The 13,572-nt window shown below is 34.1% G+C and overlaps 1 protein-coding gene across 1 annotated transcript in view; it reads right to left on the reverse strand.

The window, feature by feature from the left end:
• The window catches only part of LOC114357603 (uncharacterized), an 85,068-nt gene that overhangs the window by 8,068 nt on the left and 63,428 nt on the right, over positions 1 to 13,572 (reverse strand). The gene's annotated exons all lie outside the window — the stretch shown is intronic.

Below are 13,572 nucleotides of genomic sequence, written 5' to 3' on the forward strand. Positions count from 1 at the left end.
TAAAGGTTAAAGTTACCGTCGATTTAAATGACGAGGTTTTCGCACTACTCAATTAATTTTATGTTACTGAAATAAAACTGTATTAATAAAAGTGATGGTCTTTTTCGAAATTCGACAAAATTTTTTTAATCTAAGATTATCGTGATAGATAGGCGATAGTCCCCCTATGCTGGTTTTCGTATTCAATCCTAATCCAAATCCGTCTCTGGACTGTCAAATTTCATGTTTTGACAGTTGAAATACGGATTTGGACAAGGATTATTTTAGTAGGCTTCTAATTTTTATGAAGAATCGGCCGATACCAAATCGGTGTAAAATTCATACATGTTCATCATACTGATTACTGCTCGACTAAATATTGGCAGATAAAAGTCTATGGGGAGTCTTAAGTATGTATATGAGATTAGAAATCAAATTCTAATCGTATCTAATACTAGGATGTTTAATAGAGCTTTCCTTATAGAGCAACCACAAGCAATCACTTTCTCATACTAACTAGGAGATCAGTTAATGAGTTTGTGAGGAAAGGTCAAGCATAACGTTTATAATTAGTCACAAAAAATAAAAAGGAAGTTAATGAAGTATGTGACAATCTCAGCGAAATAACCTAGAAATACTTTATTTAGAACGTTTATCAAGGAAAAGATTCCAATCTACAAGCTTAAGTTACTTTGTATTAATACACGTCCATTTATGGTAAGTTACTGCAGATAGGGAAGCCAATGAATCCAGAATTATATGTATAAGACCCATAAATGATCTTTTACTATACTAATAATAGAGCTGAAGAGTTTGTTTGTTTGCTTGAACGCGCCAATCTCAGGAACTAATTGTGTCCAATTTGATAAAACTATTTTGTGTTGGATAGCCCACTTATTGAGGAAGACTTTAGCTATATAACATCACTCTACAGCCAATAGGGGCGGAGCAACAAAGAAAAATGTTGCAAAAACGGGAAATATTATTTAAACTATTTTCACGCATACGAAGTCGCGGGCACCTCCAGATCTTTGATGAGAGACCACACACAGTGTATTCTACAATACCATTAATAATACGCACATGTATGTAGCAGACATACGTAACAACAAGGCCTTAACTTCGCGTGTCGCAAGATTACAATTAGATTATACTTTATCTAACATCAAACAACCTTTGTGACTACATCTCTTGTTTATAAACACAATTAAAACTAATGACCTGTTGTATTATAACAATAGCAATAATGGGCAGTCGAAATGCTGTATTCACTAGCCTAATGTCACACCACTCCTATAGGGGAGACCGAGGAGAGTTGTAACAGAGGTGAGATGTCACAAAGCCCATTTCTCTGCGCCTATAACAGTTAGCAAAGCTGTAGCAGAGTTTTGAGCTGACAGTGTGTAGGTTTGTTATCAACACGACAAGAAGAAGAAGTTGACAATTTCACGCAAGCTCTATTGTCAAAAGAGCAATGAATTCGCGAAGTAGCTAGCTAGATTTTTTTATGCAGGACAAGGCAGGTATTTGACCGGAATCGTACCTGGTGTTAAGTAAGATGCAGTCTAGGATAGTACATATCTGCCCTGTAAGTGCCTAATCACTCTCGCCTTGAAAAAGCCCGGATTATAGTGTTCAGGAAAGACAGCAGCAGGCAGCGAATTCCAGTCTGATAAACAGTCTGAACCGACTTTGATACAACCCACCTGTGTTACAACTTGCCTCGGTCTCCCCTACTTAAGCGAATGTATACAGGGTGGCCAAAACAGTGAGGTCTAAAAGAAAAATTTAGATTCCTTACATCAAGGTGTACCTAAATCACCCCTATGTATATGATACGATTGTGCTTAGTTTAGGAGACAGAGTTAATTTTGTGATATTTTAAAATTTTATGACCTAGTAGGCTTTAAACATTTTTATCTTTTTTTTGGGTTGACTTTTTTCAGATTTATTTTTTTCGGCAGATTTGTTATTAATTGCAGATGTTTGAAAAAAATAATCACCTTCCTATCTTTGATACAAGATACAAAAGTTTTGCTAGAATCATTAAAATTATGCTTTTATCAGAACATTATCAAATTTTCAACTTAAAAGTTTAGGTAAAAAAAAGAACTTCCATAGGTCCAAAACCATTTTAAAAACTGCGCCGTTTCCTGAACATTCATAATAATACAAAAAAACATGTACTTAATGGGCCACTATTTCCTGTAATCGGTCCACTAAAGTGGTAAGTCGGAGATTCCGTTACATGTTTTTGACTTTCTTAGAGTGAATTGGATTATTTTTTTTTATTATTATGAATGTTCAGGAAACGGCGCAGATTTTAAAATGGTTTTGGACCTATGGAAGTTCTTTTTTTTTAATTAAACTTTTAAGTTGAAAATTTGATAGTGTTCTGATAAAAGCATAATTTTAATGTTTCTAGCAAAATTTTAGTATCTTGAATCAAAGATAGGAAGGTGACTATTTTTTTCAAACATCTGCAATTAATAAGGATTCTGTAGAAGAAAAGAAATCTGAAAATAGTCAACCCAAAAAAAAGATAAAAATGTTTAAAGCCTACTAGGTCACAAAATTTTAAAATATCACAAAATTAACTCTATCTTCTAAACTAAGCACAATCGTATTATACAGGGTGTTACTTTGCATTCTTGCCATATTTACAGAGGTTACTATATTACTGATACTGAACACAAATCCGTAAAAAAATAATGCCCGAAAAATTTTTTTTTTAATCTTGAGTATTTTATTTTATCGACAATCTGTTAAACACATCACTAATTATCGTAACGCATGCACATCACTTGTTGGCGATGGCGATGAAGACTTTTTTACTTTTTATTGTATTTTAAATATCTATTGCAATCTATTGTCTTTAAAATGTCTTTTTGACACTTGTAAAAAACTGAGAAATCCATCAATCACAAATCACGTTATAAATAATACAAAAATGTCTGAAGTGTATTCAAACAGCGAATAATTTAATCAAAATGGTGCTTGGAGTGTCTGCAAGACGTCTTAGACGAAATGCTTGATGACGTACCCTTAGCGTTACACCAAATGCTCTACTACCAGCAGGATGGTGCTCCCCCACAATAAGGACGTCAAGTGCGCGAATAATAAGTTTGGTGAACAGTGGATTGGACGAGTGGTCCAGTAGCTTGGCCACCACGATCCTCGGACCTGACACCAATGGATTTTTGGAGTGACTTGAAACGAATGGTATGCGCAGAAGAGATAAACAGTGTAAACACGTTACATGAAAGGGTTGTTTTAGTGAAACTGTGAGACAAAACGTTTATGTGTTGCGAAAACTAAAGCGAAAAACCTACGCTTCGCCGTGCTAGACTGTGCCTTCATCAGAAAGAAGGACACTATGAACACTTGCTTCGCAGTACGTAAACTTTGTAAGTAGGAACTTATAAATAAATAATTAATTGTGAATAAGGTGATTTCATTTCATACTTTATTTATTAATTTGTAAAAATAGGGTACAATGTTATAAATTAATTAAAACCCAAATAATTGTTACGTATTTTTGACGGTCCTAAGCCCGTAAAGTAGAAAGGAAAATCTGAAATCAACTGAAGAGTATTTTAAAATAATTATTATGACTGGATAAAAAGGCTGGTACCCAGAGCCATAAAACAACAGATTAATAAGAACTAGGCCACGCCCACTAGGTTTATTCCACTTGCACCTGTAGAACGTGCGAGACAAAATTGGTTTATTCCAATTGGTACTGAAAAATCAAATTTACCAAAATCTTAGTGTACTTTCTTTATGGGAGTCTTTTGTTTATCGTAAATAATAGGTATCGTTCCCTACTTTTATCCCTGTGAATATGGCAAGAATGCAAAGTAACACGGTGTATACATGGGGGTGATTTAGGTACACCTTCTAGGAATCTAAATTTTTCTTTTAGACCTCACTGTTTTGGCCACCCTGTATGTGTTAATCATAGTCATATCAAAATACATTGATATCCTTTCGGTTGTTACATTATTAGTCCTTGACCGCTCTTAAAAAGCTCGTGGCATTTCGCCTCGTTTGTTTCGAAATGGTGCGCCTGCGACTGCGTCCTGCCTGTGTAAAGTCACCACGATTCTGAATTTGGATGGATATTACTTTTTTGGCTAGTACGAAGTCTAATTAAAACTTTATTTCATAAAACAGATATTGCAGCCTATTCAATTAAAGACAATATAAGATCTATCGATGATGTTAGATGGACTGACGATCTCAAGAAGATTGTTGGCAGAAGAAACGAGCAGAATATTGCACTTTGTAGCGCTCGAACTTTTAGTATAAATCTCTCGTGCTGAAGTTCTGATGAATTAAAATATTCTGTCTAGAATGTGAATGTGTATTTAAAATTAAATAAACTAAAAACATTCACCAAGTCACTCAAACAAATGACGTGACATATCCATCAGTATCACGAAGCGTAGTCACTCTGTTGCTCCAACAGTGATTCGTTGTGAAACTGTGGAAGGTTACCGGATCGCAGGAGAGCAGATGAAGAATAGGGCATTGTGATAAAGATACCAAAATAATGAGATCCGGAAGACGCTATGAAACTGATTGATGGGTAATGCTTTCGCAAAAGCAAGGTTGAAGTAGCTGATACACGAGCTTGAAAGAACTAAGTTCAGTTATAAATGTCGGATCAAAATGTCAAATAATTTCAGACATTGTTTTGAAATTGCTGAATAACGGCGCGCCCCTACTGAGAACATTTGATTGTAACAAATACATAATCCAAAGTTCGGTTTTGATTGTAACGTTCTGAAAATATTGCTTCATTGACTGCTTGGTTCTCTTTATACGCTGATGCAATGCTCTAATTTAAACTCTTACCTTAGTACCTTTTTTTTACTCGAAGGAAATTATTTGTGGGATTCCCGGCGCCCTGAAAAGGGCGGTGGTTTTCACCTTTATTACTTGTGAATATAAAATAAATATTTAGCATGAAAATTATGATAAGTTTTAAACAAGCTCCCTAATTTATAGAGTAAATATTTTCACTTTCAATATAACAACTATTTTCAACAATTCCATCAAATAAATTACGAACCTTTCTAAATAAAGTTATAAATTATGGTCCATGTATTCCAAACATTGCTGCATTATTTTGATAGAACTGTAGTCTTGATGCAACTTTATTAGCTTTTACTATGTAGAATCGTGTTAGGCTTTGAATATAAACTCGAGTCTTTATTAGCGGTCTAAATACTAGCCAGAAAATTTATTGTTACAGAACACGCTATTCTCAGAAAGCTAGACTTTATTGAAATGAAGCGAGCATTTAGATCTAGGTGCAATCTTAGCTAAGTATTTGGAGGCTCGAAGGCTGGTAGAACAACTTTTCTGAATCCTGGTTGGGTCACAAGTTTGACGAAAGTATTATTAACTAAAAATTCATGGCTTTCCACAAATCTTCAGACAACTAAATAGAGTAATCCCAAATCCTAAGTTTTAATTCTCAAAACTTCCAAACAATAGAAATTTAATCGGATTTGTCTGCAAAGTGAAACTGTATGATTAAAGATAAAAAAATATACACGAGTAAAATCTGAACGAATCTTTCTTATCTGCCTATCGCGTGAGTTATAAAAACTGAGATCACATCCCTAGTTTAAAATACTATGGCTGAGTTGCACCACCTAACTTTGACCGTGACTATAACAATAACCAGTGTATTTTGTATGGAGTTTGACATATTTTTGACGTTTGTCAAAGTTAAAGTAAGGTGGTGCAACCCAGCCTATGTATCACATGAAGGCTCCGGTTAAGCATCACCCTTTTCTTCCAAAAACTCGTACACACGGCCCACCCCATTATGAATACACCTTGATCCACTCCTTAATCTAAACGCTCAGAAATGACAGCGAAAGCAACTCAGGGGCGTTGATAGCCGACTGATGGTTTATGAACCGATGGTAATTGTGAACTGCCTATTATAGAAATCTGTCGCGATTAACACCCGCTACTACGGCCATTGAAGTATCATAACGTGACAAATAAATTAAAGGGAACGCAGCGTAAATTGACTCGCCCGAGGTGTTAAGTAGGGTTCCCAAGATTAAACACAATTAAGCTATCACTATCTGTTGTTTCGCAATTTCTTAGGAAAAGCGGATGCCTACGTTATTAATCTCAGTTCCCAGCTTAGCATTTATGCAATTCATAAAACACGTCAAGTCTCAAGTTGAAAAGTTTTACAACTTCAGATTAATGCGAAACGTTTTACATCTGGGATAAAGTAATAGTAATAATTATCTGTAAAGCCAATAAAACATAATTGTGTATAATCCAGAGAAAGTACTGCTTGATTAGTTATGTAAATATTAGCAATATCAGCAGCACCATAAAATTGATAATTTTCAATAAAATTAACTCCAACATTCAGATAATTACAATTAAAATCCACTTTTTAATGTTCATAAGTCATTATTGTTTATTTAAAATATTAAGGTAAACAACCACCAGTAATTTAATTAAAGTTGTGTAACTCTAGTATGTAACTTGCATGATTAATTTCTTCTTCCGACTTTAACTTGTAGGTAAATACCTAACTATTTTCAAATAGCGACATAACTTTTCCTACTTGCAGAGGCAAGAATTACACAGAAATGACATTAGGTTTAATTACCTGCAGAACCTACCAGTGATGAGAACGAGAAGTTAAGTGTTACATTTTTATCATAATTGCTTTTGAATAAAGGTTCTTTTGCCTTTTTTTCTCTATTTAAACTAAAGCACAACTTTGCAATTAGGTCTGTACAAATCTTTTCGTTCGCGTCAAAGTGGTTTGCATGTAGGTATAGACGACAGCACATCATACTGTACATTTTCGTTGCAAAGTAGTCCTTATCGCAACTACGTAAGATACTACAGTGTTTACGTTGACGTGCTGTTGAGTGTACAAACCGAAAATGCCTCTAAGCTACAATAAAACACGTAAAAACCATTATTTTTTGGCCATAAAAGGTAAATTTTGTCAGTTTACATAACAGTCACGTTACATGCTGTACGTTTGATGTCATCTACACTGCTTGACCCCATGATGATGTCATCGGAGAACATTCAACTTGGAAACGGGTTTGGGCGATTTTATCGGATGTTTTTGGAAATAATTTGCTGTAACTTCACCAAAGGTTTTTAAATTAAGTTTTGTCCAGTGCACTTTGAGCATCAGCATGTTCTTCTTCATGAGTTTCGTTTTCAACACTCAAATTGAAGAATCTACTTAAAATTAAGCAATGTCAGGCACATTATGGTGGCCTTGGTAGTCATTTAGTCTGACTCTACAATTGCTAGTAGCTAGGTTCTTACAATGTAGGTACATGAAAGAAGAGGTAATGGTAGTAAAAGAACGCTACACAAAATATTGTTATTATCAATGATCGTCATGAAATACAAAATTCTAAACAGCACAATTTCGTCGTGTCACTTGGAAGCCATCTCTTCCTGACAACTCGACTGATTATCATATTGAGTGAAAGAATTCAATTTCATTTATTTTATTATATTTTATATTATCATCAAGACATCTATTGACACCGCTTGTTGTAAAACTTAATCATACTGCATATGATTTGAATTACTTGCATCAGACAGCGTATGCAGACTGCGTTAAAAATATTAAATTACCAGATTAACTGTTTAGACGGGAGCTCACACGGGAATACTCAGCCGACCATGGCGTTTACGTGTCTGATACGTCCATACATTATGTATGAATGGCAGCTTTGCTTTGCCAACTGTGAGGTTCATAAACTTGTGCGAATATCTTGGGTAAAGTATTACAAGTGCAAAAAACCGGTTACACACGATTGAAGAAAGATAGTAATGTTTTTGGATTGTATGTTTGCGAGTTCAGTATTAACGAGTTCTTTGATGTTTATTTTGAGCCAAACTACTTTTTCATGAAAAAAATTTAGATGGCAATCTGAGTTTCAGAAATAAATAAATTAAAGGTATTTATTTCAGGCAAAGCCCATAAAAGTGTTAATAACAAAGGTCTTATAAACTATGTTATTAGTAAATCACACAATGATTAATAATATAATTAGAAATGGGAGTAGTATTTTTTTTCATATCTACTTATTAGTATGAATTGCACAGATAAATTGACTGATGATAGAATTTTATGAGCTCTGAAAACATGAAATATACGTTCGAAAATTATTTTTAGCTTTATCGTGTAACGTGCCTAAGAGTGGTTGCGCTGTTATTCGCTATTCCCACGCAGTTCAAAGGTTCCATATTATATCTGGATTGTTAGCAACTTAACTGTTAAAAAATACGTTGTCCGTAAACAAAAAGTACATAAACAAGATAATTATAATGATTGAACCTAACAAAGCGTGTGAGAAAGACGGAAAGCAAGAATTTCTACAGTTTTTAAATCCCACAAATGTAAAAAAGATATGTTTTTACGTCAAAGTTGATGAAGCATAATTAATCAAAACAACTTATCTAATTAAAATTCCTTTGAATTGAGCGAACCCGCAAGTTCAGCGTTCGCTTATTATTATGCGAAATACTACGCAAAAAATTGAGAGAGAAATTAATAAGAGCCCACGTATTTGTATTAGGTATACTAACATTAAGAATATTTAATTTGATCAATGTGTTATATCTACTATACAGTGTGAGTCACGTTAAAGTGTACTTATGAAAATAGATGAAACTAGACCTATTTTTATCGACAAAAAAGAGGTCAAAAAATTTTTGAGATTTTTTTTTAATTTTTTAAAGAATTTTTTTTCTTCAAATTACTTATTGTAAAGAAAACGTAATAACTTTTAAACTAAGCAGTATATCCTGATAAAATAAAAACAGTAATAATGCTAAATAACAGGCAATACTAAAAAAATACATAAAATACACAAAAAAAGGCCAACAAATAATAAAAAAAAAAAACTTTTTGAAAAAAATCCGCTTAAAAATTCGTGTTTTTTTGGTTATTTGATAAATTTCTCCAAAAAATGCCCCTATAACCGGTAGTTTTTATTACTTTGTATTATTCTCTATCGTATTACCTTCGTAAAACAAAAAATTGCATGTCTCTATCCCTATCACAACATTTGCTATGATCGTTTGAACAAAGGCCTGCCACAACATTATTCTCCGCTACAGTTAGAGACAATTTTAATTTTAACTAAAATGCTTATTTTACTTCGAAATCTTTTGTTTTTATTTGAAATCTAACTTGTCTTTATCAACATTACAAATCTAGAGCCATTTTCAGTTTTGTTGTTAACGAAGCGTTGAATGGCGCGCCCGGAGAGGCTTAGTTCAAACGATCATTGCAAACGTTGTGATAGGGATAGAGACATGCGATTTTTCGTTTTACGAAGGTAATACGATAGAGAATAATACAAAGTAATAAAAACTACCGGTTATAGGGGCATTTTTTGGAGAAATTTATCAAATAACCAAAAAAACACGAATTTTTAAGCGGATTTTTTTCAAAAAGTATTTTTTTTTTATTATTTGTTGGCCTTTTTTGTGTATTTTATGTATTTTTTTAGTATTGCCTGTTATTTAGCATTATTACTGTTTTTATTTTATCAGGATATACTGCTTAGTTTAAAAGTTATTATGTTTTCTTTACAATAAGTAATTTGAAGAAAAAAAATTCTATAAAAAATTAAAAAAAAATCTCAAAAATTTTTTGACCTCTTTTTTGTCGATAAAAATAGGTCTAGTTTCATCTATTTTCATATGTACACTTTAACGTGACTCACACTGTATTATCTGTAGACCTCCGATTTTTGTTAGTTGATAGATTGGAACCATTAGTCATTGACATAATCTATACTTATAATAAATCTGTAGAAAGGTCAATTCTGTACATGAAATATATTTTCAAAATAACTATCAGGGGGTGATTAGTGATCGATACTAATGCCAAAAATGCAATTAGTAAAATTTTTCTCTGTCTGTCTGTCTGTCTGTCTGTCTGTCTGTCTCTCTGTCTGTATGTTTCTTATAGAAACAAAAACTACTCGACGGATTTTAACGAAACTTGGTACAATTATTCTTCATACTCCTGGGTAGGTTATAGTATACTTAAGAATTCCCACGGGAACAGGAATTAGCGGGAAAATCCTTTTGTATGCAAAATCTAAACCGCTTAAGTTAGACGCTTGTAATTTGGAATGCAGGTACCTTAGTAAACTTAAAGCTTAGTTACAACAGGATATTGTAAAATTCCCACGGGAACGGGAGTTAGCGGGAAAATCCTTTTGTATGAAAAATCTAAACCGCTTAAGTTAGACGCTTGAAATTTGGCATACAGGTACCTTAGTAAACTTAAAGCTTAGTTACAACAGGATATTGCAAAATTCTTACGGGATCGGGAGTTAGCGGGAAAAAACATTTGTATGAAAAAATCTAAACCGCGTAAGATAGATGAAGGGGGTAAAACGGGATCTACGCGTACGGAGTCGCGGGCGGCCGCTAGTGATAAATATGTATACTTAATACCTCTCTGTAGTGGAATCGAAGTCCTTTTTTTCTTTTTTGCTTATCCTTTTTTCTTTCCACATTCATATTTAATACGGGAGTCTTAACTGAACTAAGATCTTAAAAAGCTAAACAATATTGACATCCGAGAAAATAAACACAAAAGTAAAATACATAGTAGACGTGTAGCGTATTGTGTAGCGCATGTTACACGGGAAAGTGTCAATTTCACAATTGTACGTCTCAAAAACGATAAAAATACTTCCGCATTTCCACCCAAACTCAACGCGTGTTGCTAAAAAGCAAACTCCTGTGTAGTTACCGCTTTTTAAAGCTTTCAAAAGTGGTGTACTTCTAAGTTTGATGCGGAGCAACAGAAGTGAGTCCATGGTTTAAGTTTAAAAGAGGCGGTTGCTAAGACGACTATTAGATCGTCTTTCCTTCTATTTGAACCTACTTAAAATTCCCAATTCATTTGTTTTCTGTAAGTAGGCTTTTAAAGAGCACCTTTACATTGAAGTTTTATTTATCTCCATACAATTATCATTCAACATAAGGAATTGAAAAAAGTATTTTTGAAAGAATTAATTAATTAATTAAGAATTAATTAATTAAGAATACATGATTTTACTTATTACAGAAGGTAATTTATTTATATGTGCATCTTAAATATTTGCATTAATTGTCATCATTATCATCTCAGCCATAGGACGTCTACAGACTGCTGAACATAGGCCTCGGGACCAATGCTTTCCATGTTACCCGGTTGGTAGCGGCCTGAGTCCAGAGCTTTCCTGCTACCTTTATAATGTCGTCGGTCCACCTTGTACATTAATTGTATTTATAATCAATTCAAAATCCTTAAAAATAAATGTCTACTGGATCACTTGTTTCTACAAGTTCCTAGTAGTACAAAATCATAGTCACCCTACTGTTTATTGAATGGGTTTTAGTGGCACTTACGGTTGGGTTTACGAGTAACGCCGCTTCCTGCCACCGAATTAGCCAAAAGAAGCGACATGAAAAGAAAAGTATACAGCTTTATGTTCACAAGTCGTAATGTGGTGATACTTAACACCAGTCAAAAGATTTCAGTGAAATATGAGCATTTTTCGCGATAACAGTCGTATGGAAGTAGTTTTGAATAATTTAGCTTATTTAAATGTTTTTTTAAGGGAAGTTAAAAATGTGTCGTGTATTTTTCAGTGTAATCATTAAAGATTTTCTTTCTATTTCCAGCATTACGAGTATTAAGTATCCATTCTCATCTAACATGCATTTATGCAAAAATATATAGTTAAAACGTAACTGGCTAATGTACTAAGGCATTAAAGCGATATCTCTACCTATAATAAAAAGAAAATAAGCATTACTTTTCTGTACGAAAAAAGACCGTGTCTTCTGTAGGAAAAAAAGACAGCCATGACTGTAACACGCACGTTACACGTCATCGACGTTTACGTACCTACACGTAAACTTGATCTTGACCACGTGTAGAGCAATCTCTACCTGCTAACTTATTCAGCAAGTTTCCAATCACTGAACGAAGCACGTCATAATGCCAGTGAACAGCCATTCACGCCTCATTTTAATTTCCTTTTCAATTGAAGTAATTGCGATATTATGTTGATAATCACGGTCTAATCTTTATGCTAAAAGGACGTATTAGACGACGTTCGGTCATATTATCAAGCGGATGGAGTAACCTTTTATCTTAAGTAATATCCTTTAATAAGACGGTATTTCGAACCTGTGCACTGTGGTATCGTAAGTGGTGGTGATAGGGGCTATTTTGCAACGAAAATGGATAGCTGATATGCTGTCGACTGTACTTTAGTACAAAATCACAACCATACCAAATTACTTTAACTTTCGTTTGTTCGTTTCAGCCAAATGACAACCAAAGCCAGACAAGGATTTTCACACCGGTGCGATGATGCCCGCATTGACTTTAGTCTGGTATTATACTTAATTCACGACCGGGTAGCAATGTGTATTTATTAAAATTACAAATCTATGATAGACCTAGCTTGTCCTAAAAAAACCTATTCACCTTTTCCTTGAAGGTTCACAATCAATCATCATTTAGGCACTCGGTAGGTATGTATATACGAGCCGATCTGTGAAAACTCTCATAAGTTAAAAATGAATAATTTTTCACTTCAACTTTTGTCGGCCGATAGTTGGGTCGGGCTGTTAATCAGTATGGAGATGTATGAAAGTGCGCACACTACACCGATTTGGTATCGGCCGATTCTTCATACAAATTAATTAAAATCAGACCCAACTATCGGCCGACTAAAAGTCTCTGGTCTTGCGGGGAGTCTTACTTCGAGCTGCAATTCTCAGATTCTAATTTGATGTAAAGATCTCTACCATAGATCGCATCTGTACTCGTCTGGTAAACAAGTAATAAAAAGCGATTGAAACCTAAAGCCATTTGCTTATTAGTCCAATTCGTTCCAGCACTTTTAATCAACTCTACTTTCTAGTAAAGGATGGAAAAGCTCAATCAGTTAAACTATAAAACCTATTGAGACACCAGCAATTAAGAGTTTTACGCAGAAAAGAGGAAAGTAAGCAAACATCAACATAAATATAAACTTTTACCCGCCCCTTGAAGGATAATTAGTTGGAGCCACAGTTAACATGGTAATGTTAGCTCATAAACGACACAGCTGACATATAAAAATAAATAAAAAATATTACTTGGTAACAGTCCTAAACTTAACAGGACTTGTTTACTATGGCTAAACAATGGATAAACGTCCGAATGTACATACAATAATTATTAAACTACTTTTTTTTAATCAAATGACATCTATTGTAAAAGGCCTCCACTACGACCGGCCTATATATTTACTAGACTACTACAACCCGGTCAAGTTAAATGCGCACCTGGTTGCCGTGACGTCACATCGACGCTCTGGTACGGACGGGGTAAACGCGGGTAAGTGCAAGGGAGAATCGCATTTCAGCGAGGTGTGCAATTAACTCAATCGGGTTGCACACGGGTTGGAAGCTGATAAACTCTTTAAAAACGTCAAATAAGCAACTGGTCCAGTAACTACGCCAAAGCAATTGAATTAAATCAAGTACCCGTTAATTAAAGTT

This window comes from Ostrinia furnacalis, unplaced genomic scaffold (assembly GCF_004193835.3).
Source record: "Ostrinia furnacalis isolate ACB-3 unplaced genomic scaffold, ASM419383v2 OfSCF3271, whole genome shotgun sequence".
NCBI lineage: Eukaryota > Metazoa > Arthropoda > Insecta > Lepidoptera > Crambidae > Ostrinia > Ostrinia furnacalis.